This window comes from Elephas maximus, chromosome 6 (assembly GCF_024166365.1).
Source record: "Elephas maximus indicus isolate mEleMax1 chromosome 6, mEleMax1 primary haplotype, whole genome shotgun sequence".
NCBI lineage: Eukaryota > Metazoa > Chordata > Mammalia > Proboscidea > Elephantidae > Elephas > Elephas maximus.
In genome coordinates this window covers 128964947-128991243 of record NC_064824.1, presented here as the reverse complement: position 1 = coordinate 128991243, position 26297 = coordinate 128964947, and the positions used below count along the sequence as shown (strand labels likewise).

Genomic DNA, 26297 nt, shown 5'->3' with positions numbered 1-26297 from the left:
AGAACATGAGAAGGGAAAAAGCCTACCATGAGTTTACCAGTCACCATAATTGCTTCTGGGGCCACTGGAGTTAGGGGAGTGGCTATGGCTCTCTCAGAAATCATCTATTGGTGTTAGTGGTTGAGCATTCTGAAGAGGAATTCTGAAGGCTGGGCGGTGGAGGAGCAGTAGTTTACAACTGTTGTTGAATACTCACTACTATTTTTTTAAAGTAGAATTTTCAGCACACCCCTATAGGAAGGTTGTTGACTGATGTTGCTGGTTATGAAACGTTTCACAGCAGAAATGATATAGGAAAAAAAAATTGTGTCTCCGAAATAATTGCTGAAGGAGAACACACCCGAAGAAATTGAAATATCATGTTTAGTTCTTTCTATTACTGTTTATCTACCATGTATCTGTCAGTTTGTTGTACTGTGGTGGCTTCTGTGTTGCTGTGATACTGGAAGCTTTGCCACCGGTATTTCAAATACCAGCAGGGTCACCATTGGTGGACAGGTTTCAGCGGAGCTTCCAGACTAAGACAGACTAGGAAGAAGGACCTGGCAATCTACTTCTGAAAGAATTGGCCAGTGAAAAGCTTATGAATTTCAGTGAAACATTGTTGGATATAATGCTGGAAGATGAGCCCCTCAGGTTGGAAGGCACTCAAAAGACGACTGGGGAAGAGCTGCCTCCTCAAAGTAGAGTTGACCATAATGATGTGGATGGAGTGAAGTTCTCAGGACCTATATTTACTGATGAGGCACAGCTCAAAATTAGACGAAATAGCTACAAAAATTCATTAATAATCAGAACACGGAATGTATACAGTATGAATCTAGGAAAACTGGAAGTCATAAAGAATGAAGAAAACAACAAACGCATTGCCGTTGAGTCGATTCTGACTTATAGCAACCCTATTGGACACAGTAGAGCTGCCCCCTAGAGTTCCAAGGAGCACCTGGTGGATTTGAACTGCCGATCTTTTGGTTAGCAGCCATAGAATTTAACAACTACGCCACCAGGATTTCCGAGATAATGAAATGGAACACATAAACATTGATATTCTAGGCAGTAGTGAGCTGAAATGGACTGGTATTGGCCATTTTGAATCAGACAAACCCATGGTCTACTATGCTGGGAATGATGAATTGAAGAGGAATGGCTTAGCATTCATTGCTGAAAAGAGCATTTCAAGATCTATACTGAAGTACAACACTGTCAGTGATAAGATAATATCTATATGCATGTAAGGAAGACCAGTTAATACGAGTGTTATTCAAATTTACGCACCAAACATTACAGCCAAAGATGAAGACATTGAAGATTTTTACCAACTTCTGCAGTCTGAAATTGATCAAACATGCAATCAAGATGCATTGATAATTACTAGGTGATTGCAGTGCAAAAGTTGGAAAGAAAGAAGGATTGGTAGTTGAAAAATATGGCCTTGGTGATAGAAATGACCCTGGAGATCACAAAATAGAATTTTCTAAGACCAACAACTTCTTAATTGCAAATAACTTTTTCACCAACATAAACAGTGACTATACGTGTGGAACTCACCAGATAGAATACATGGGAATCAGATTAACCACTTCTGTGAAAAGAGATGATGGAAAAGCTTAATATCAATGGTCAGAACAAAGCCAGGAGTGACTGCAGGACAGACCATCTATTGCTCATACACAAGTTGAAGTTGAAGAAAATTAGAACAAGTTCATGAGAGCCAAAGTACAACCTTGAGTATATCCCACCTGAATTTAGAGACCATCTCAAGAATAGATTTAATGCATTGAACATAATGACTGAAGACCAGGAGAGTTGTGGAATGACATCAAGGACATCATAGATGAAAAAAGCACGTGGTCATTAAAAAGATAGGAAAGAAAGAAAAGGTAAAAATGGATGCCAGAAGAGACTCTGAAAGTTGTTCTCTAACATTGAATAGCTAAAGGGAAAGGAAGAAATGATGAAGTAAAAGAGTTAAACAGAAGATTTCACAGGGCAGCTCAAGAAGACAAAGTATTATAATGACATGTGCAAAGACCTGGAGGTAGAAAATCCAAAGGGAAGAATACGCTCAGCATTTCTCAAGCTGGGAAAACTGAAAAAAATTCAAGCCTTGAGTTGTGATATTAAAGGGTTCTATTGAGAAAATATTAAATGACACAGGAAGCATCAAAAGAAGATGGAAGGAATACACAGAGTTGCTGCATCAAAAAGAAGTGGCCGACTTTCAACATATTTCAGGAAGTAACATATGATTAAGAATGGATGATACTGATGAAAGGGGTCCAAGGTGACCTGGGCATTGGCGCAAAACAAGTCTCCAGGTATTGTCGGAATACCTATTGAGGTATTTCAATAAAAGTATGCAAAGCTGGAAGTGCTCACTAATCTATGCCAAGAAATTTGGAAGACAGCTACCTGTCCAACTGAATGGAAAGATCCGTATTTGTAACCTTTCCAAAAAAAGGTGATCCAACCGAATGTGGAAATTGTCGAACAATATTAATATCACACACAAGTAAAACTTTGCTGAAAATCATTCAAAAGTAGTTGCCAGAGTACTTCCACAGGGAATTGCCAGAAAATCAAGCCAGATTCAGAAGAGGATGTGGAATAAAATATATCATTGCTGATGTCAGATGGATCCTGGGTGAAAGCAGAGAATACCAGAAAGATGTTTACCTGTGTTTTATTGACTATGACTGTGTGGATGGTAATAAATTATAGATAACGCTGCAAAGAATGGGAATTCTAGAACACTTAACTGTGATCATGAGGAACCTATGCTTAGACCAGGAGGCAGTTGTTCAAACAGAACAAGGGGATGCTGCAGGTTTAAAGTCAGGAAAGGTGTCTGTCAGGGTTGTATCCTTTCGCTATACTTATTCAATCTGCATGCTGAGCAAATAATCTGAGAAGCTGGACTATAAGAAGAAGAACGGGGCATCAGGACTGCAGGAAGACTCATTAATAACACTCATTAATAACTTGGGATATGCAGATGACACAACCTTGCTTGGTGACAGTCAAGAGGGCTTGAAGCACTTACTGATGAAGATCAAAGACCTCAGCCTTCAGTACGGATTACATCTCAATATAAAGAAAACAAAAATCCTCACAGCTGGACAAATAAGCAACGTCATGATCAACAGAGAAAAGACTGAAGTTGTCAAGGATTTTATTCTACTTGGATCCACAATCAACAACCATGGAAGCAGCAGTCAAGAAATCAAATGGCCTACTGCATTGGGCAAATTTGCTGTAGAAGACCTCTTTAAGGTGTTAAAAAGCAAAAATGTCACTTTAAGGACTGAGGTACATCTGACCCAAGCCGTGGTGTTTTCAATCACCTCATATGTGTGTGAAAGCTGGACAGTGAATTAAAGACGACCATAGAGGAAATGATGCCTTTGAATTCTGGTGTTGGTGAAGAATATTGAGTATACCATGGACTGCCAGAAGAACGAACAAATCTGTCTTAGAAGAAATACAGCCAGAATGTTCATTAGAAGCAAGAACGGCAAGACTTAGTCTCATATACTTTGGACATGTTATCAGGAGGTACCAGTCCCTGGAGAAGGACATTATGCTTGGTAAAGTACAGGATCAGTGAAAAAGAGTAAGGCCCTCAATGACATGAATTGACACAGTGGCTGCAACAATGGGCTTGAACATACCAATGATTGTGAGGATGGTGCAGAACCAGGCAGTGTCTTGTTCTGTTGAGCATGAGGTGGCTATGAATCGGAACCGACTGGAAGACACCTAACAAAAAAAGCAAAACAAAACATTACATTTATTCTTCTAGGGTAAAAAAAAAAATACTTCAAGTATTTGAACACTAGCTCAACCATGACTGCATTTAAATAACAGGTTAATGGATGGTGGCCTGCTTTGACTTGGTTGGTATCCCCCATATCAGTGGAGAGATGGTTGATCGATCCAATCAAGTTATTACTTTTTTTTTTTTTTTAATCTGCAATGTCTCACTGAGCTTTTGAATTAGGGATAAGGGAATTTGTCCTATAGTAGGTTAAATGTTTTAGTGATGCTCAGGGTATTGACCCATCCACAAAGCTAGAAATCTCTTGGTTAGTTGCCTCACCAGTTTCCTAATTATTGTGAATTGTTTAGCAGGGGTTCTGATTTTCTTTCCAATCCCCTAGAAAGGAGTAGCTTTCTACTTATTTGCTGTTTTAGGCTCCCTGATTGTGTCACATTTATGAAGCTAACACTTGCCTTTTTAAACATTTTAGAAAATATGTCCTAATTTTATTATGAATTCTTTCTATTCACACTAGATAGAGTGATAGCCAAAGACAAGTAAGAGGCACAGAATCTTAGTTTCTTAGCTTTCTGGCACCCTGAGGAGGCACTCCACCATCCCACCTTTCACAAAAGCCAAAAAACTCATTGCTGTTGAGTTGATTCCAATTTATGGCGACTCCATGTGTTATGGAGTAGAACAGCTTCATAGGGTTTTCCTGGCTGTAATCTTTACAGAGGCAGATTGTGGCACCTCCAGGTAAGTTCGAACCACCAACCTTTAGGTTAATAGTGGAGTGCAAGCCATTTGCACCTCCCAGAGAACTCCATCCTTCACAACTAATGTTGAAACACACATCATTGCCCAGTCTAGACTCTCACTCAAAAATTGGGGTAACTTCTGAAATATTTTGAGTGGGATGTCCCTGGTAAATTTAGTATAATGCCATTCAAGTGCCCTGATGAGGACTCAATAGTGAGGGTAAATCGCAGTGTTTCGCAGTGTCTCTTAAAGCCTCACCTTGGTGGAAAGTTGTAGAATACAAAATATTTCCTTCTTAGGCTCTAGCACATGTTCATGGAAGCCCCTGAGCAAACATCCTGATAAAATAATCAGAATACAGCTTATTTATTGATGTTGTACTTTAAGAAATAGTAAGCAAGTTCTCATCAGACTTCTAGATACCTTCTTCCATGGTTTTACTTCCATGATTAGTTTTGATTTCTCTTTGCAACTAGGGCCATGTAACTCCAAACAGATATGACATTCAGTGTCTTTTTCCTTTTTGGATGCTGAAGGGTATTTTAGAGGACCTCAAGTACCAAAGTGTTCACCTTTGGGTATAACCGATTAATTTTGAAAATTAAATAAATGGGTGTAAAATGTACTTTAAAACCCTTTAGCAGGTGATGGCACATATATGTTCCACATGTCTTTTCTGCCCTGGAGGTTTACTGGCAGGGATTTGAGGCACTGTAGTACATTCTGGTGTCATGGCATATACTGGTGCAACTGCCTAAAAAACAAGGAAGTTGGTCTGTGCCACATATAAGTGTGGAGAGCCATTCGTATGACAGGATCCTTTCCAGAGGAGCGATTGCGTGAACCTTTTTTGTCTTTTGGTTTCTGTACAGCACGATAAGGCTTGAAAGTATGTTTACTCTTTCTTTGGGTTATTGGAAGGTACAGTTACTGGTATTCAGAAATATTCAAGTAAATGAGTGATTTTGGGGGTGAAAACTGTTCATGATGCACTTCCTGGGCCATGGGACCAACATGTACCACGTGTGTGACATGCTTCATGGAACATTGGACTGATATGGCCAGGTTGCATTAGTCAACTCCCTGATGACGTACATCTTTTATGAAGTGCTCGCCTCCCTGAAAACAGTTTGTGGTGCACTTCCTGGACCATAGGACCTATATGTACCCCATTTGCAATGTACTTCGTGGAACATGGGACCAATATGGCCCACTTGCAATGGCACCCTATTTTTTTAAATAATAAACAAACTACCAACAAACAGGAAACCCTGGTGACATAGTGGTTAAGTGCTACAGCTGCTGACCAAAAGGTTGGCAGTGCTAATCCACCAGGCGTTCCTTGGAAACTCTATGGGGCAGTTCTACTCTGTTCTATAAGGTCACTATGAGTCGGAATTGACTCGACACCAATGGGTAACCAACAAACAACAATTCAGCATCTGTTCCATTAGGGTAAAAATATGGCATCACCAAAACATTCCCCCCCCCCAAAAAATTAATCATTTAATGGATTTAGATGTGCTTAGAATCTCCTGGAGTGTCATTCTACACAAAAAACTGTCTTATGTGGCCAAAGGGGAATCTTTTCCTTTGTTTTCTCTGACGACGTCTTGTAGTAGTCACTGTCGTTGAGCCACTTCCGACGCGTAGCAATCCTGTGTACAGCATAAAGAAACATTGCCTGGTCCTGCGCCATTCTCACAATTGTTGCTATTCTTGAGCCCATTGTTGCAGCCACTGTGTCGATCCACCTTGTTGAGAGTCTTCCTCTTTTTTGCTGACCCTCTACTTTACCAAGCATCATGTCTTTCTCCAGGAACTAGTCCCTCCTGAAAACATGCCCAAAGTAAGTGAGATGAAGTCTTGCCATCCTTGCTTCTAAGGAGCATTCTGGTTGTATTTCTTCTAAGACAGATTTGTTTCTTTTTCTGGCAGTCCATGGTATAGTCAGTATTCTTCGCCAACACCATAATTCACATGCGTCAATTCTTCTTTGGTCTTCCTTATTCATTGTCCAGCTTTCACATCCATATGACTAATAGGTTAATATTGAATGCTGCTTGGCTTTTAACAGGCATTCCAGAGTTTGCCAGCCATGGACCATGGTGACATGACTTGCCTTGTTTAGTAGGTTTGGATGCTTTTAGTTCATAAACATTCCATTTTGTGAATTCACTCTTATACTATTAAAAAGGGGATAAACTTTGAAGAAATATCCCTGATCAGAAATTTTTTCATAGTGGTCTTCAGATTCTCTATCTCAGGATGATTATCTGTGAAAGTTCGTTAAATGGTCTAACTTCTTCTAGCTTTTTGGTGAAATAATGGCTTATACTCTAATCCACTATTTTCTCAATCCTATGAATAACTCTGATGGATGATGAGCTTGCAGGATGAAACAACTTTTCCCATGCCCCTCCCTCCCAGTTGGAACTCTGAATTTAGTTAAAAAAAAAAAAAGTCCTGAGCTCCTATCTAATTTTGTTTTTGGGGGGGGCAGTTCTAGTACCTCTTCCTAATGAAAATTATCATTTTCTCTTTTTTCATGAGAATGTAAAAAAAAAAAAACCCTTTAACCATCCTTCTGATGTTTACTGGGCAGTGGTAGTGGTGAGTGACCTTCTTGCTAATTGATGACTTACCTGTGAGAAAGCCTCCCAAAAGACTGGAATTTCTTAGGCCAGTTACTTCTTTTGTATCTGCCGTAGCTTTTTTCCATAGTTCTTCCCGTCACCAGTGATACCCCTGATGGCTATACTCTAGACAATTCTCACCGAACATCTTGGCCAGGGATTTTCAAGCTATGTATGAGGAAGGATCAGGTTTTATTCTTTATTCCCAATCTGTCAAAGACCGATACTTCTGTAAGATACAATAAAATGAGTTTCTAGCAACACGAAATGAAAGAAAAGACATATAAACACAAGTCTGCTGATGGTTCATTTGGATATTATGGCAAGTCTAACTGCTATAAAAGTTTCTCAATACTTTTGGTTTCCATACTTATGTCATTATGGACAGGTGATAAACAGTTTGAAGACTGGCACCAGCCCTGAACAAGCTTTGGATGGCGCCGACCTCGGTCACTTGGTGGCAGGTCATCTTAGTTCTGCTCTCTGGACAAACTAAGGCTCCTGCTGAGCAATATGATTGAGACTGATATTTCAAGTGCCTGAAGTTGCTTTGTGAAGGAATTTTCTGTAACACCCGTGAGTACCACATTTCTGGCATCCCAGTCAAGTGTCTTGCAGTAAGGTATAGTTTATTGCCTCCCCTTTGACTAGGGTGGGGTTTTCCTGCTTGGAGAATGCCCTTCTTCAGATTTCCTCTTTTCATCTTGCTGAAGTTGTTTGAATGCAGTAATTTAGAAAAGTTGGCAAAAGCACCAAATTCATCTTGAATTTCTCCCATAAGACACAAGGACAAATATATAAATTGAATATCAGAAAGAATGAATAAATAGCTCCCCAGATAGGTACGTAAACTGAACATTAACGATAATTCTGGCCTACATTAATTAGCATTTGAATACAGATAATGAAACCTCTGGAGTGGGGGAACAATTGTACAGTTTTAATACAAGAAGCTACTTCTCTCTCTATATGCTGAAACATCTTTTATAAAACAGCAACAGCAGCAACAAAACCTAATAATAAACCACTTCTTAGAGTTTTATTCTGAAAAACAAATTACTACAAAGCTGTGCTTTTCTAATGTTAGTTATTCCTAATATGTCTTAAATATACAATTTGAAGAGTTTTTTCTGGTAACCTTTATTATTCTTTGTATTTAATTTTTCCTGTTTTATTTTCTTCTTTCTTTTATTGCACAGCCAAGAATTTGATGGCACCCAACAGGGATCTTGTGAGTCTTTCAGGAATTGATCATAAGGCATTTTTGGCACTTAAGGCAACCCTGTTCTGTAATTTCTAAGAATTGGGAAAAATCAAACTCTCTCTCATTTATATATATATTATACACACACACACACACATATATATACACACACACATCATTATTGTGTGCTGTCAATTCTGACCCATAGCAACCCTATAGGACAGAGTAGAACTGCCCCATAAGGTTTCCTAGGGTGTAATCTTAAGTAGATTGCTAGATCTTTTCTGCTGTGGAAAGGATGGTGAGTTTGAACTGCAGACCTTTGGTTAGCAGCCTAGCACTTTAAACATTGTGTCACCAGGGCTCTCTCTCTATCTCTCTCTATATATATCATCAAGAGAACTAACTAAATGTAGCTTTGACATAATAAAACAACAAGCTTCTAATTTGCAGTTAAGCTCATTCTAAAGCAAAATATTTTAGAGTTGGCAAGCTTAGAAGAATCCAAGGAAAAAGAAAAGAAAGCATGCTAGTAGACAAAGACTAAGTCTCTATCTCCCATCTGTTCTTGGAAGGTAGATTTCAGGTGACATGTCATAAGAAAATTCAATTAAAATTGAATTAAGCATCTCTTAGTAGCACAATTAACTTTGAGGTATCTCTAAGTACTTTAAAGAAAGAGAAGAGAACAATATTCAACCAATCAAATTCCAGAAAAATAAACAGTCGCTTCCGCATGGCAAACCATCACAATTAACTTTAGGAGTAACCTGTCTTTCTATGAAACTTATTTGGATGCATCTTATCACTTTGCAGATGACTCTACAATGGTTTTTCTACATCTGTAGGAGGCGTAGATGTAAAATGAGAGAAGTGCTCATAAAACACTGCAATGTTCAGTCCCATTGCACTGTTAGTTGGCAGAGTTCCAATCCAGAGGAGCTTTTTAGGTCTTTTCCTCTCCTTTTATTTTTAATTGGGGTAGAGGCAGAGAAGGACTTCATGCTAGAGAGAGGGATCAGGAAAGGGGTCAGGGAGAATCTAGAGGAGGTATTAAGGTAAAGCTTGGATCCATCCATGTTGAGGCCACTTCTTATTCCTGCCTTTCCATGAATCAGAACACTCCATTTAAAAAAGTCCAGGGATGGAAATGAGAGGAGAGAAGCGCCCTGTGTTTTTGGAAGAGTTACAATACAAATGAAGAGTTTTCTACGTGTGTAGGAAAATAACTTATCAAGGGAAACTTGTCCAGGAACAAAACAAAACAAAACACTTATCTAGAGATTTCGAGCTATCTTGTCCCAAGAGAACAGAACTAAAAGGGAAAACTATGATTCCATATTGTTGTATCAAGTTTTGAGGGAGCTTCTAGGTGGTTATTTGGGCTCATTGACTCCTTGAATAAATGAAGGGACTGACTCTTTCATTAAGCCCCTCTCTCAACACCCCCCTTGCAAGTTAGAAACTGTGCTAGAGCTTTGGGACAGTCAGGACAAGTCTCTTCCCTCCAGCTGTCCCCAGTCTGGTGAAGTGAGACAGACAATTACATATAGTGTATGATAAGGTGTAAGGATGTTATGGGAGTACACAGGAGGGGCATTGTTGTTAGGTGCCATCAGGTTGGTTATGACTCATAGCAACCCTGTGTACAACTGAATGAAACACTGCCCAGTCCTATGCCATCCTCACAATTGTTGTTATGCTTGAGCCCATTGTTGCAGCCACTGTGTCAATCCACCTCATTGAGGGTCTTCCTCTTTTTCTCTGACCCTCTACTAAGCATGATGTGCTTCTCCAAGGACTGATCTCTTCTAATAACATGTCCAAAGTATGTGAGATGTAGTCTTGCCATCCTTGTTTCTAAGGAGCATTCTGGTTATACTTCTTCCAAGACAGATTTGTTCATTCTTTTGGCAGTCCATGGTATATTCAGTATTCTTCGCCAACAACACAATTCAAAGGGGTCATAGAGCCCAGATTTAGAGCTTCAAGAAGATCTTCAGAAGATGGTGACATCTTCCTTGGAAATAGATAGAGTGAAATTGGAACAGGGTATCTGGTGCCCTGGGGGAAGCACTTTCCAGGTGAGAAGTGAGTCCAGAGATCTGGACTGTGGGGACAGAGGGCAGGGCAGCTATGTACCAGGAAGAGGTGAGAAAGGGACTTCTAGCCCTTTAGGATCTTCTAGACCTTTAAAATCATGTTACTCACACATTATTTAGATTAGGTAACTGAAGCTGGAGGAGAGGGACCTGCCCAAAATCATACCTTTGTTTAGTAAATGACCAGGACTAGAACCTAGGCTTTCTGACTCCCCCCAGCCTGCTGCAGTTTTCCTTCTTTTCTCATCATTTCTAATGATTTGTTCATCTTGCTCTAGACTAAGATTCGTTGAATGGAGAAGCTGAAAAGGGGAGGAAAGACTAAAAGAAAAAAAGAAGCCTTTGGGAAAAGAGTAGTTAACAACAAAAGCAGAAAAAAAAAATACATAAGAATATAAAAATTGATATTCCTATTGCCAACACAGCATTCTAGAAAAGAATAGGTTAAGTTTAGAATTTCTGGTTTAATAAAGCAAAGAAGTATGTAATATGGTCCAGAAATATTTAATCTGAAATGACTGAAATTGAAATATCATAACCTTTAAAAAAAAAAAGTATTGAACATTTACTTAACGAAATACATATAAAATGGAAGGAAAGCCTTAGTTACCTGGAAAATGTTTTCTCTGTAGGAGAAAAATCTTATTTGCTAACATTGACAGATAAAAAGGGTTTAGAAATGCGATGAGAAATCTTGAGTAGACTATATTATCAAAGAAGAAAATATGGTTTGATTGCCAGAATGACCATGCTTTGCATTTATAATTGTTCTCCAGCTATTTCTGAATAATATCTATAATCCTCATACAACTTTCAGGGTATATTTGTACATGATGGAGATACAGGCAAGCTCTTGAGGATGGCTTAATAAACACCAAAAGCTTTGTATGAAAGGCCAGACATTTGTAGGGCAGCAATAAAAAGGGACATATAACACTTCTGTTCAAAGACAAAGCAATCATTCACTGAAAAAGGGCATTGATCTTTAGCTGGAAAATTCTTTGAATGATGTATAAGATGGAAAAAATGCAATAGAAATATAGCTGACCAAAACAGGATGTCATCTGATAATCTTAGTGAGTCAAGTATATTTAGAGTACCAGGGCATGAGACACACCTCATAGAGGTGGTTAAAAATTAAAGTGGGCACATGGAATTCTGTTTTACCAAGAAGTAGAGCCATCCCTAACAGGTAAACACACACACACACATCCACACCTCACATCCCTGTAAAAAAAGAAGAAAAAGTTCTTTTTTTTTTTCTTTTTTACATGGAGGTCCAATTAAATCAGAATCTCTGAGTGGGGCCCAGGCATCAATATTTTAAAAAGCCATGGTGGCATTGCTAATAATGCAGTTAAGATTGGGAACCACTGCTCTAAATCTACTAAGTGTATGTGTATGTGTGTACGTGAGAGAGAGAGAGGCAGTTGTTGTTAGGTGCCATCAAGTCCATTTTGATTCATAGCGAACCCATGCGACAGACTAGAACTGCCCCATATGGTTTTCTAGGCTGCAATCTTTAAGACAGAAGATTGCCAGTTCTTTCTCCTGTGGAGATGCCGGGTGGGTTCGAACCATCAACCTTTCTGTTACCAACTGAGCACTTAATGGTTGTGCCACCAGGGCTCCTTGTGTGTGCCTGTAGGGAAAGGAGATAATTAGGAAAGTTATTCAGGGGGAAGAAAGGGAGTTTTAAAGACGGACAGGAGTTATCCAGATAGAGAATTCACACTTGAACATGCAAGAGCAAATGCATGATCTACAATGGCACGTTGGGTTCTGGGAAATGGACTAGGGGCAATTAAGACGGGAGGGATGCCGAGCAGTCCTAAGTCAGTGAAGCTAAAAAAAAAAAAAAAAAAAAAAACCCATTGCTGTTGAGTTAATTCCGACTCATAGCAACCCTATAGGACAGGGTAGAACTACCCCATAGAGTTTCCAAGGAGCGCCTGGTGGATTTGAACGGCCCACCGTTTGGTTAGCAGCCGTAGCTCTAAACTACTATGCCACCAGGATTTCCCTGTGAAGCCAGAGTTGAGACTTAATCTGTGGACAATGAGGAACTACTCACTGGGTGAGACATAGGTTTGTGTTTTGAGTAGATCACTTAAAAAGCAGGGTGGAAAACAGATGTTGGGGAGCTTTTAGCACAGAGCTCTTCTGAACTATGTGTCTCTGGATTACCTGCACCTGTTTTAAGCTTGTTCATGTCTGTGACTTGTGGCCAACAACCTTTTGCCATTTTTTTATGACTTACACTAGGAAAAGAGAGAGGAGAGGAACTGAGAAGGGCAGTAAGCTTAGGTTTTCTCATGGAAAAAACTACCTTAGCCAGATGCTGTGGCTGCAGGGTCATCATGCTGCTCAGGTATCCTCAGTGGGGCTACAGGGATATAGAGTTTCATTTGCCATTCTTCCACAGGCTGACCTTCTGCACTTAGCTCGTGGCTCTTCCTCTAGGCTTTTGCTACTCAAAATGTGGCCCCATGGGCCAACAGCAAAGGCATCACTTTGGAGTTGTTTTGAAATGCAGAATATTAGACTCCAACCCTATCCTACTGAATCAGAAACTGCATTTTAACAAGATTCCCAGGGAATTTTTATGTATATTAAAGTTTGAGAAGCACTGTTCCAGAGAAATGTTTTTCCAGTTGTTAACCAAGACCCTCCCGTATGGAACACACACACATGCAACAGAAGCAAAATTTTCAGGAGGCAAAGTATATGTGATCTGTTGTCTATTCTAGTCTAAAAAAATGCTCATCAAGATCCACTACATTGATCTCATAATTCACTAATAGTTTCTGACATGAGATTTGTGGTCCTAACAAAACCAAAGTAACATAGCTTTAAAATGGAATTCTGGAAATATTTTCCCAGTTTGCAGGAAATACAAATTCAATGGAAAACAATTTGTCAATTGAAAGATTTTTTTTCCTCTACCTTTTTTTTTTTTTTTTAAAGATCTGGCGTTTGCCACTACTTGATCGCTAGCAACTGGGTGCTGGTAAGCATTATTAAGAAAGAAGAGACAGATATGCATGGAAAAAAAGAATTAGGGTCAGTCACACTTAGCTTAATAAAGAAAAATAGTGATGTGCTTTTGGTTGACTTTTTATGTATCATAAATTTAACATATTTTGATATGAAATATGTCATGATATGAAAACATGTGGCCTTATGATGTCATTAAATGGTAATATTTAATACCCCCTCATCAAGTTTGAGAATCATTACTCTAGAAAAGTGTTTGACCATAGTACAGATAGGCAGAGCACAAGACCTCACAGCCCACTCTTATTCTATCCATTCTCACCGCACAGAGGGAAAAGAAAACAGTACTAAAAGGGAACGTGTCACTATATAAGCAAATTTTTGTGGTTTGCTTTAGCAAAGTGGTAGAGATGACTCGTGTTTGAATCACAATGTATACATGCCTTAAAGTCTAGTGATTGCAAAATTATGGTCCTCAAATACTGTTGATGGAAACATACATCGCTACACACTCTTGGGGTAGTTTGGGGTTAACCAAACAATCCACAACAAAGTCCAACGTAAATGAAGAAGCTAAGTCAAAAGTAATTCATAACTAGAAGGCAGCTGGAAACCATGACCAAGTTAAGACCACACTGATAACCAAGTGTGCTTCCTAAAAACGGTAGGAATTCCACAAGCTGTGCCCAATTAGAGTTGTGCAACTTTGCCAACATTACATGGTAATATAGACCCTGGATTAGAGTCACCAGTAAGCACTAGTGAAACAAGAATTTAATTTTGTGAGTACAACATTTTAGTAACTTTGAATCTTTCATTTAGTAGGTGGCCAATACAAAAACTTTGGATGTATGTAAAGATGCCAGTCTATGAATTATGTATCACTTAGCCATATAGGGTCGCTATGAATCAGAATTGACTCGATGGCAGCTGGTTTGGTTTGGTTTGGTTTAGCAGTAAGGAACAAAGAAGGAACTTGCATCATCAGGAAACCCGATGTGGATTAAAATCCAAATTTTATGAATTACCACTTGAGAGAATCGTTCCTTATCGTTACCCCAACTCAGTTATCTAGTGACAACTCTGGGATTCCATGCTTTTTAAGAAGAAAGATATTCTTTTGTTTTGATTTTATTTTCTGTTTTTCTAGGAATGTAGGAAAACCCATTGAGATTTGCCTAGGAACTAAACCTGGGTTATTCTACATATGTTACAGTTCTTGCCTTCTGTGCTGGAGACCCGGGTTCAATTCTGGCCAATACATCTCATGCTCAGCCACTACCCATCTGTCAATGGAAGCTGTGTGTTGCTGTGATGCTAAACAGGTTTCAGTGGGGCTTTGAGACAAAGTGGACTAGGAAGAAAGGTCTGGCTATCTACTTTGGAAAATTAACCAGTGAAAACCCTATGGATCACAATGGTCTGACCTGTAAATGATCATGGGATGGCGCGGGACTTGGCAGCATTATATTCTATTGTGCATGGGGCTGCCATGATTCAGGGGCCAGCTTGATAGCAACTAACAACAACGCGGTCAGCGATATATAAAAGATTTTGTCTCACAAAGTCTGACTGGTTTATAATGGATCCCTTAGTGGCTGCATTGAAGTCAGAGATGGGTGGTTTGATTGGTTAAAGATTTGGCCATGGGAATTGGACAGTGGAACAGCAACTGAACACCTTGTTGCTGTCCCTCTCTCTTATAGCTAGGATACCATCTACCATCACCCTATATTGAGGTGTTCTTTTAGGATGTTGTTGTTGTATGCTGTATATTTGATTTTTGACTCATATCGACCCCATATGACAGAGTAGACCTGCCCCATGGGGCTTTCTGGGCTGTAATCACCAGGTCTTCCATGAAGCCACTGGGTGGGTTCGAACTGCCAGCCTTTTCATTAGCAGCCAAGTGCTTAACCGTTGTGCACCAGGACACTTTTCCTTTTAGGACATTATTGATCAGTTAAGCTTTGGCTTTCTCCTTACCATGTCCAGATTCAGCTATTGTTCCCAGATAAAATACAGAACAAAAAGTTAAATTTCAGAGAAGCAACGAATGTTTTTTTGTATAAATAAATGCCAAAGATTCCACTGGGCATACTTCAACAACAACAACGAAATATTAGCTGCTTCTCTGAAATTAAATTTTACCTGGACATCCTGTATTTTTATTTGCTCACTCTGGCACCCTAGATTTAGCACCTAGGACATTTGATGGTGGCCCAGTATCTGGGTTTATATGTCAGCCACGTACAGCTTTAAGGAGCACAAAGACACTGAGCAATAGAATAGCTTTGTGTATCCCAGAGCATCCCAAGGTAAATATGCAAAGGAATCCTGAAATACAAAAGTCGATAAACCCAAGGAATGTAGAAAAGGGGAGTGTGGGGAAGACGTTTAGGGGATTAGGGGGTCAGTGGAATGCAGGGGTCAGGAATGTTCAATATTGTAGGTTAAGCTGTCTAGAGCAGGCTGAGGTAGGTGAAAGAGTTGGCTTAGGGAGAAGCGACTCTGAGGGAGGGATTGAAAGGTGGAGCACTGTGTTTGGTTCTTTCAGAGCTGCAGCAACTTCCATCCTAGGAGTATATGGAGTGGTGGGATAGGGCAAGAACAAGGCACTTCCTAGGGCTCAGGTTTGCAATGGAGATTGTAATTCTCTGTGCAATTCTGAAGCATGGCAGTGATAAGCCTACAAAAGCTTTTCAAATGCTTTAGGAAAGTGGGGGTTGTGGGTGGGAGGATGGGGGGACATTTCAACACAGAGTGACAGGAGTGACCCTCTTTGTATTCTCTCCACTCTCTTTCTTTCTCTGCGTCTCTCACTCTATCAGGTTCCTTGGAGAGATATCAAATTGTTGAGGTTTGCTTCAAATGAGGTGTGTGTGTGTGTGTGTGTGTGTGTGAATGAATGTCAGTTAATGTAAAACCATAGTCATTTTGGGGGAATAATTCAGATGCACCAGAAGGGTTCATAAGGCAAAAAAAAGAAAAAACTGGAAACTACAGTTTAGCCAGAGACTAAATTGTGACTGGCCATAGCATGATGTACAGTTAGGCATTACTATTATTTATCCCCCGCTGGTTTTGCTGGGTTTTCTGTATGCTGAAGTATCACACTCCAGCATGGCAGATCTTTGTCATCTTGGCAAATTGTGCAGAATCAACAAGGTGATTGACGACCTTGGACTGGCGATGGAATGGAGTGCTCTATTATCCATCTGAACTTTCAGTCCACGTTTGATTTTGAGCTTCTTAGGAAATCCAGCTCAGATCTTTCTTTTGCCTTTTTGGTATGTTTTATTAAGCACCAAAATACCTGCAGAATGCCCAAGGACTGCTAATGAAGTGAGATTAAAAAACATTCACCGGATAACTTTCGCGTGATGTCCAGCTATTCAGCAATTTAGGAGGGAAGGGTCCCCCTCGCCTCACCCCTAATGACGCTGCTTATAAACTGGCCCCATTCCCTAGAGCTGTAAAGATTCTCTGTCTCTCACCTCATAGTGCTTTCTCTCTGTAATGATCATTTCTATGTTACTTGCTTACTGCAGAGCTCACAGGAGGACGAAGGGGCAGGGGAAAAAGATTATGTGCCAGGCAGCTAGAATTCCTCTAATGCCTTTTCCTTTAAGAAGAAGCCTCCTCTTTCCAAGGATTTAAAAACAGCCTTCCTGTGATTTTGTAGCACAGAAGATGGTGATTTCCCCTGCCAGCTGAAAGCTCAGTCACGTGCTGAGCCTCTGCTGCAGTGAGCTCTTTCCTCTGTCAGCTGCACGGTCTTCACTGGTGTGTGATCAGCACTGTATTAGCATCCAGGTAGTCAAGAGGCTGACTTACCCCTCAGACGTGTCCCACAGGTAGTAGGTAACCAGACTATTACCTGAATGTGAAATGCCGATGCCCTGATCCTGGATCATATTCTTTTGGAAGCCCATCTCAGTCTATCAACAGAAGCAAGAAACCAGGCTGGTGGTGTGTTATTGCTTTGTGGCCAAGGAGTTCTGGAGGGTATGGCAGAGATAGTTTCTCTTTTCATGCTGAGTAAGGAGAGGTCTAACTCTCATCGTATATACGTATGTGTATATATACCCAACCAAACCCACCACCTTCAAGTCGATTTTGACTCATAGCGACCATAGGGTCTCCAAGACTGTAAATCTCTACAGAAGCAGACTGCCACATCTTTCTCTTGAGGACCTGCTGGTGGTTCAAACTGCCCACCTTTGTGTTAGCAGTCAAATGCTTTAACCACTGTGTCACCAGGGCTCCCTATATGTATGTATGTATGTATATATTAAAAAAAAAAACAAAAAAACTCATTGCCATCGAGTTGATTCCAACTCATACTGGAACTGCCCTGTAGAGTTTGCAAGGATCACCTGGTGGATTTGAATTGAATTGCTGACCTTTTGGTGAGCAGCTGTAGCACTTAACCACTATGCCACAAGGGTTTCCATATATACATATATATATATTTGTCATGGTGGTGGTTGTAATTAACTGCTTTTGTGTTGATTCCAACTCATGGTGACCCCACGTGTGCAAAGTAGAACTGCTCCATAGGCTGTGACCTTTTAGAAGCAGAACGCCAGGCCCGTGTTTTGAGGTGTCTCTGTGTAGTTTCTAATGTCAATCTTTTGGCTAGTAGTCCGGAGCTTAGCCGTTTGTGCCACCCAGAGCCCTGGTGATACAGTGGTTAAGAGGTGGTTAAGAGCTTGGCTGCTAACCAAAAGGTTGGGAGTTTAAATCCGCCAGCTACTTCTTGGAAACCGTATGGGGCAGTTCTCCTCTAACTTGTAGGGTCGCTATGAGTCTGAATCAACTTGGCAGCAATGGATTTTTTCTTTTATATATATGTGTGTGTATATTTCCCATATAACTGCTGTTTCTGGTACAATGGGGAAGATATTGTGATATAGATGTGATTCTAAATTGAGAAACGTGCTAAGCTTGTGCAGGTACTTTTTTTAACGGAATGGGTTAGCAGTTAGTCCTTGTTCTACAGGTAAAATCAGATATTGGAGAATTCATCCCATATTCATGATTACTAAATTCCAGGTAATAAGTTGACAACAAGTGGTATAAACTTTAGATCAGTGAATAGCTGAGCAAATGGTGTTGTTGGTAGGTGCTGTTGAGTCTGTTCCGACTCATAGCAACTCTATATACAATGGGATGAGACACTGCCTGGCCTTGCGCTGTCCTCACAATCATTGCTATGTTTGAGCCCACTGTTGCAGCCACTGTGTCAAACCATCTCATTGAGAGTCTTCCTCTTTTTTGCTGACTCTCTACTTTAGTGAGCATGTTCTCCAGGAACTGGTCCTTCATGACAGTATGTCTGAAGTATGTGAGATGAATTCCTGCCATCCTTGCTTCTAAGGGGCATTCTGGCTACACTTCCAAGACAGATTTGTTCTTTCTGGCAGTCCATTGTTGTCTTAGTCATGTAGTGCTGCTGTAACAGAGATACCATAAGTGGATGGCTTTGACAAAGTGAAATTTATTTTCTCACAGTCTGGGAGGCTAGCAGTCCGAATTCAAGGTACCAACTCCAGGGGAAGGCTTTCTCTCTCTGTTGGTTCTGGGGGAAGGTCCTTGTTGTCGATCTTCCCCTGGTCTAGGATCTTCTCAGTACAGGGGTTCCAGGTCCAAAGGATGCACTCCCCTCCTGGTTCTTCATTCTTGGTGGCATGAGGTCCCCTTGTCTCTCTGCTTGTGTCTCTCTTCTATATCTAAAAAGAGATTGACTGAGGATACAACCTAACCTTGAGACTGAGTCCTTCTTCATTAACATAACTGCCTCTAATCCTTCCTCGTTAACATCCCGTTAATAAAACCCTGTTGCCATCAAGTCGATTCCGACTCATAGCAACCCTATAGGATAGAATAGAGCTGCCCCATAGTTTCCAAGGAATAGCTGGTGGATTTGAACTGCAGATCTTTTGGTTAGCAGCTGTAGTACTTAACCACTACGTCATCAGGGTTTCCTCGTTAACATCATAGAGGTAAAGTTTACAACACATGGGAAAATCACATCAGATGACAAGATGCTGGGCAGTCACACAACACTGGGAATCATGGTCTAGCCAAGTTGACACACATTTTTGGAAGACACAATTCAATCCACAAGATTGGTATATTCAATATTCTTTCCAACACTATAATTTAGAGGCATCAATTATTCCTTGCTCTTCCTCATTCATTGTCCAGATTTCATGTGCATATGAGGCAATTGAAAATACCATGGTCCATCTTAATAATTAGGGGTTTGCTTTGTAAACTACATTAATAATTTGTAATCAACAGCAGGGTTGGTCATATCAACAAGAGTCTTTTTTCACATTTTTGCATGATTACACTCCATTTGAATGTGTGCCAATTATATCTCATTCCTTGTGTTTTATATAATGAAAAACTGTGTGCATGCTAAATTTTATTAATATAATCTCATTACATTTAGCACTGTATTGTAGTCAGGTTTCTATTTGTCCTTCAAAATTCTGTTAAGGCAACATCTATTTTTTAATCTATGATCTAATACACTTCTCTGTGTGTCGGGTGCTTAATATCATTTGTTGTTATTTTGTTATTGTTAATGTCATTGCTAACTATAGACAGGCACACAAGATACGAAAATGCAGAATTTGCGATATAACTATTGACATAAGATTCTTGAAACTCAATACTGAACGCACCATCCATAGTAGTGAGGATTTGCAGTACTCTCTGTCCTCCAGATGACCAATAAAAATTTTCATTTCTCTTATGACATTTATAAACATCTTTCTTTATATCCACAGAAGCTATTTATAATATTCACACTCTTCTGATGATTCACTGTTGTTAACACTTCCTTGGTAGTTAACGAGATTTCATGAATGAAGCCAATATTATGAATGAAAGAGTTACCAAGGAGAGGAAGCAAACCAGGATGCAAGTGCACCTTCTCTCTTTCCATCTGTCCCTGAGTCGAGCAAGCAAAATGCCAAGGACGTTACAGGTAACCACAGTTTGGCTTCATTACTAGAAGGGAATATTTGCCCAATAGAAATCACAGTGTCTAGACATGGTAATCATTAAAGAAATGCACATAAAATTAACAATGATGTACCATGGTATGACTTTTAAATTGTTAAAGATAAATCCAACAGTGATTTCTATGGGATCAGGAAGTGGGCACTCTTATACTCAGTTGGTGAAACTGTATATTGGCCCACTCTTTCAAAGGAGAATTTGATAATTAGGGACAAGAATCTTAAAAAACGTGTTTTATCCTGCTCTGACAGGGATCACAATAGAGGGTCCTGGACAGAGCTGGAGAAAATGTAGAACAAAATTCTAACTTCAAAAGAAATACTAGGCTTGCTGGCCTAACAGAGACTGGAAAACCCCTATGAGTATGACTCTGCAAACCCTTTCAGCTCAGTAATGAGGTCACTCCTGAGGTTCACCCATCAGCCAAATATTGAACTGACCCACGGAACAAAACAAGAATAAAGGGGCCTACCAGCTCTGGGGCAGGGACTGGAAGGCAGGAGGAAACAGGAAAGTTGGTGATAGGGAACCCAGTGTTGAGAAGGGAGAGCGTTGACATGTCATGGAGTTGTTAACCAATGCCATAGAACAATGTGTGTACTCTTTGATGAGAAACTAGTTTGTTCTGTAAACCTTCATCTAAAGTGCAATTGAAAAAAAAACATGTGTGTTTTCTCTTTGACTTAATAATTTCATACCCTGGACTTTATCCTAAAGAAATCATCAGACATGAGGCAAAGATTTGTGCACAAGGATGTTTATTGAATATTTATTCATAACATTGGAAATTGGAACCAATCTAAATGTCTAGCCGTAGAGGGACAGTCCTACAAATGCTGTAATGGCTATACTATAAATGAACTAACAAAAACCAAACCAAACCCATTGCCACTGATTCAGTTCCAATTCTAGGCAAACATGCATCAGTTCAAATACACTTAACAGCACTTAATGACATAAAAAGTGCTTAGGATAGGATCGGCAGTTCAAATCCACCAGGTGCTCCTTGGAAACCCTATGGGGCAGTTGTACTCTGTCCTATAGGGCCACTATCAGTTGGCATCGACTTGACAGCAACAGGTTATGATATGATAGTAAGTGAAAAGTACTGTATTTACAGAATGATCCCAATGTTGTAAGAAAGGAATAATCCTTATAGGTATAAAAAAATTCCAGGAGGAAAATTCACAAAAGTGTGAACAGTGGTTTCCTTGGGCGTGGCATAGTTAAGGCTAGTTTTTACTTCTTCTTTATAAATTTGTACTTTCAAAAATTTCCATAGTGGCTATGCATTACTTGTACATTTCAGGGAACAATAGAAGTATTCTCATATAAAGACATTAATTTGTCTTTGGTGACAATGTTGGTGCTTTTATGTGATAAGGGAGAAAACATTCCATATGTCAATCAAACAACCAACCCGTTGCTGTCGAGTCGATTCTGACTCATAGTGACCTTATAGGACAGAGCAGAACTGCCCCATAGAGTTTCCAAGGAGCTCTGGTGGATTCAAACTGCCAACCTTTTGGTTAGCAGCAGTAGCATTTAACCACTATACCACCAGGTTTTCCACATACACATTGTTGTTGTTCTTGTTAGATGCCCTCAAGTTGGTCCTGACTCAAAGCGACCCTATGCACAACAGAACGAAACACTGCCCGGTCCTGCGCCATCCTTAAAATCGTTGTTATGCCTGAGCTCACTGTTGTAGCCACTGTGTCAATCCGCTTAGTTGAGGGTCTTCCTCTTTTCCACTGACCCTGTACTTTGCCAAGTATGATGTCCTTCTCCAGGGACTGATCCCTCCTGATAACATGTCCAAAGTATGTAAGACCCAGTCTCGCCATCCTTGCTTCTGAGGAGCATTCTGGTTGTACTTCTTCTAAGACAGATTTGTTCATTCTTTTGGCAGTCCACGGTATGTTCAATATTCTTCACCAACACCACAATTCAAAGGCGTCAACTCTTCTTCGGTCTTCCTAACTCATTGTCCAGCTTTCACATACATATGATGTGATTGAAAATACCATGGCTTGGGTCAGGCGCACCTTAGACTTCAAGGTGAAATCTTTGCTCTTCAACACTTTAAAGAGGTCCTTTGCAGTAGATTTACCCAATGCAATAAGTCTCTTGATTTCTTGACTGCTGCTTCCATGAGTGTTGATTGTGGATCCAAGTAAAGTGAAATCCTTGACAACTTCAATCTTTTCTCCATTTATCATGATGTTGCTCCTTGGTCCAGTTGTGAGGATTTTTGTTTTCTTTATGTTGAGGTGTAATCCATACTGAAGGCTGTGGTCTTTGATCTTCATTAGTAAGTGCTTCAAGTCCTTTTCACTTTCAGCAAGTAAGGTTGTGTCATCTGCATGACACAGGTTGTTAATGAGTCTTACACCAATCCTGATGCCCCATTCTTCTTCGTATAGTACAGCTTCTCGTAGTATTTGCTCAGCATACAGGTTAAATAGGTATGGTGAAAGGATACAACCCTGACATACACCTTTCCTGACTTTAACCCACTCAGTATCCCCTTGTTCTGTCAGAACAACTGCCTCTTGATCTATGTACAGGTTCCTCATGAGCACAATTAAGTGTCCTGGAATTCCCATTCTTCGCAATGTTATCCATAATTTGTTATGATCCACACAGCCGAGTGTTTTTGCATAGTCAATAAAACACAGGTAAACATCCTTCTGGTATTCTCTGCTTTCAGCCAGGATCCATCTGACATCAGCAATGATATCCCTGGTTCCACTTCCTCTTCTGAAACTGGCCTGAATTTCTGGAAGTTCCCTGTTGATATACTGCAGTAGCCATTTTTGAATGATCTTCAGCAAAATTTTGCTTGTGTGTGATATTAATGATATTGTTCTATAATTTCCACACTCGGTTGGATCACCTTTCTTAGGAATAGGCATAAATATGGATCTCTTCCAGTCAGTTGGCCAGGAAGCTGTCTTCCCTATTTCTTGGCATAGATGAGTGAGTATCTCCAGCACTGCATCAGTTTGTTGAAACATCTTAATTGATATTCCATCAATTCCTGGAGCCTTGTTTTTCGCCAATGCCTTCAGAGCAGCTTGGACTTCTTCCTTGAGTACCATCAGCTCCTGATCATATGCCACCTCTTGAAATGGTTGAACATCAACTAATTCTTTTTGGTATAATGACTCTGTGTATTCCTTTCATCTTCTTTTGATGCATCCTGCGTTATATGCACATAGTACTATGCAATGATAAACATATCCTTCATTCATTTTCACTGTGTCCATCATTCTCTGTCCTGCACTCAAAGTTCCAGTCTTGGGTTTCTCTGGCATGCATGTATTGTGAGTAAAGCATTAAAGCATAATCTATTTGTAGGGTTCCAATGGGAGTCCATCTCTGATGTTATTCCTTGATAATTACTTCTAAAAAGCTTCATTCATGACTATGTATAACTTGGAAGCTTCCTTCTCTTCTCAAAAACAGAAAACGTGCTATGCTCTAAGAAAAACACAAAATTATATGGCCTGTAGCCTGTCTCAACTGCTGTGGCATGAGTTTTGACTTGCGCCCCAACCAAACCCAAACCCACTGCCATTGAGTCAATTTCCACTTGTGGTGACCCTGTAGGACAGAGTAGAACTGCCCCATAGTGCGTCTAAGACTGTAAATCTTTACAGAAGCAGACTGCCACATCTTTCTTCCATGGAATGGCTGGTGGATTCAAACTACCTACCTTTTGATTAGAAGCTGAGCTGCTTAACCACTGTGCCAGCAGGGCTTCTGACTTACACCCAGGGGGCTATTTATGAGAAAGGAAAAGAGCATCACGGGTGGAAGGAGAAAATTGTCCACTTTCAGAAAAACAACAATAGCAAGTTCATGGTTTCTGTGTCTTCTGAATTTGAAAAGGGATAATCATGTCATGATGAATGCAATGAAAGGCTGAACGTTTATTTTTTATCCCAGGGGAAAAAAAATTTTTTTTCATCTGGTTCTGTATTTTTTTTTTTTCTTCTGTATACCTCTTTCATTTTAGGGTATATCGCTTTTGCCAGCCTTTCTTCTTGCACAGGCATTGTGACAGAGCATGCCTCCAGAAAATAAATGAAAACAAATCAATTGCTGTGAAATCGCTGTTTTCTGTGAATACAGGGGAAGAATATTTCCTTTGCTCCCTCCCGTCTCTCTGTCTCTCTGTCTTCTGATCTGAGCTGTTATGTAAAGTCTGATCCTGCTTGTTCCTCTAGAGGTAAGAAGATATAAAATCTTTAGTTTTAAAAATATTATTTTTTAACATTCATGAGAAATAACTGCTGTGATGTTCTCCCATGTAAGATGGAATGTTTACTTGGGATTTAACTTGTGGGAAGTCATTTTGCTTGGACAAAGATACACAAAAAGCATGTCTTCCTAGACTCTTAGAAATGCCTGGTAGCTGTTTTTCAATGGTATACTCACCATGGATTCAAAACAGGGGGATACCCTTCTCCTTGTTTCTTTTCAATAATTTTACCAAACATCTGCCAAGAGCTCCCGGGGGTATATCTTGCATAGGACTGAAAAATGACTGCTGGTAATGCTAAGAGCCTGCTCCTTTCAGAATATGTAACACAGCTAATATGCATTATGATTTAATCAATCCGTGAATGGTTATAATATGGAGATTGCAGACCAGCTGTTCCCTCCTAAAGAAGCCAGAGGGACGGGGGTGCAGAAAGAGGAATTCAGATTCAATATAGAGAACTGGAAGAAGTAGCTAGGGAGGTTTCTGAGTCCCCTATGAAGATACTCACACAGAATGTTGAATGTTGTCGGCTCTGGCCTGTGATTCCCAAGACTTGCAAGTTAAAAAATGAATATAGTACCAACTTGAATTTTAAAACTAAATGAAAATAATTTTATTTATATGAGTAAGTTCTCAGTCAGTACTGAATGTAAGGAGGAAAAGTCTGTGTACTCAAAATTTCTGCAGATAAAATAGGTCCCACTGACCCTCTGCTATCTCAGGGTAGCAAAAACTGAAACCTCAAAGACTGTGGATGTGACCTCAGGCGTTCCAGTAAACCTTCATCATTACAGGTTTCTCACTGTGATTTCTCAACAAACACCCTGTACATTATCCTACCAGCCGAGTCAATCCCGAGGTTAGACTGTAGCAGTAACAGTTCCTTCAGTTTATACAATGATTTGCTAGTGTCTTTTTTTTTTTTTTTTTTGATGCTTGTTTAGTTTCTCCTTTGGTCTTCCAGTGGTCCTATAGTGCAAGCGTTATTATGACCATTCCCTTATGAGAAAAGTGAGGATCATGGAATGACCTAGCCAAAATTACCCACTTTGTAAGTGGCAAAGCCAGGTCAAAGCCAAAAGTCTTGTGGCTCCTAGTTAAGGGCTCTTTGTACTTACTGTAGCTCAGTAATTTTCATGCACTCTTTTTTTTCTTTTTTTTGAAGGATATAGCCCCTTCCAACAGCTGCCTGGTTTTTCTAGTATATTGCTGGATATCCTACTTTCTAAGAAATTTCAAGGGAAATACTCAGGCTGAAGCTTCGCAGAAAGTACCCGGTCATGTAGAACGTTCCTGGCCGTCCATTCAACATAAGGAGTGTGAGATGAAGTAAGTTTGAGGGTGGAAGTACTGACAGCCTGGTGTTCCCGTTCATCAGCTGTGTATGTATATTAATTTAATACCCATTTTCACAGTTTCTTCAACTGTAGAAATGGAAATAACAGTAATTACCTCCTCATACGACTGTTGGAAGGGAAAATTGGGTTAAGGCATGCAAGGTGTTTAGAATAAAATGTTCTTGGAA

The 26297-nt window shown here is 39.9% G+C and overlaps 1 long non-coding RNA gene across 3 annotated transcripts in view; it reads left to right on the top strand.

Moving 5' to 3' along the window:
- The window catches only part of LOC126078162 (uncharacterized), a 91220-nt gene that overhangs the window by 2062 nt on the left and 62861 nt on the right, over positions 1-26297 (top strand). For 2 of the 3 annotated variants that reach the window (XR_007517989.1, XR_007517988.1), the window contains exons 2-4: positions 20326-20464; positions 24524-24736; positions 25938-26101. This is a non-coding gene — a long non-coding RNA (uncharacterized LOC126078162). The remainder of the gene's footprint in view (positions 1-20325; positions 20465-24523; positions 24737-25937; positions 26102-26297) is intronic. The other variant, XR_007517990.1, reaches the window with a different exon arrangement.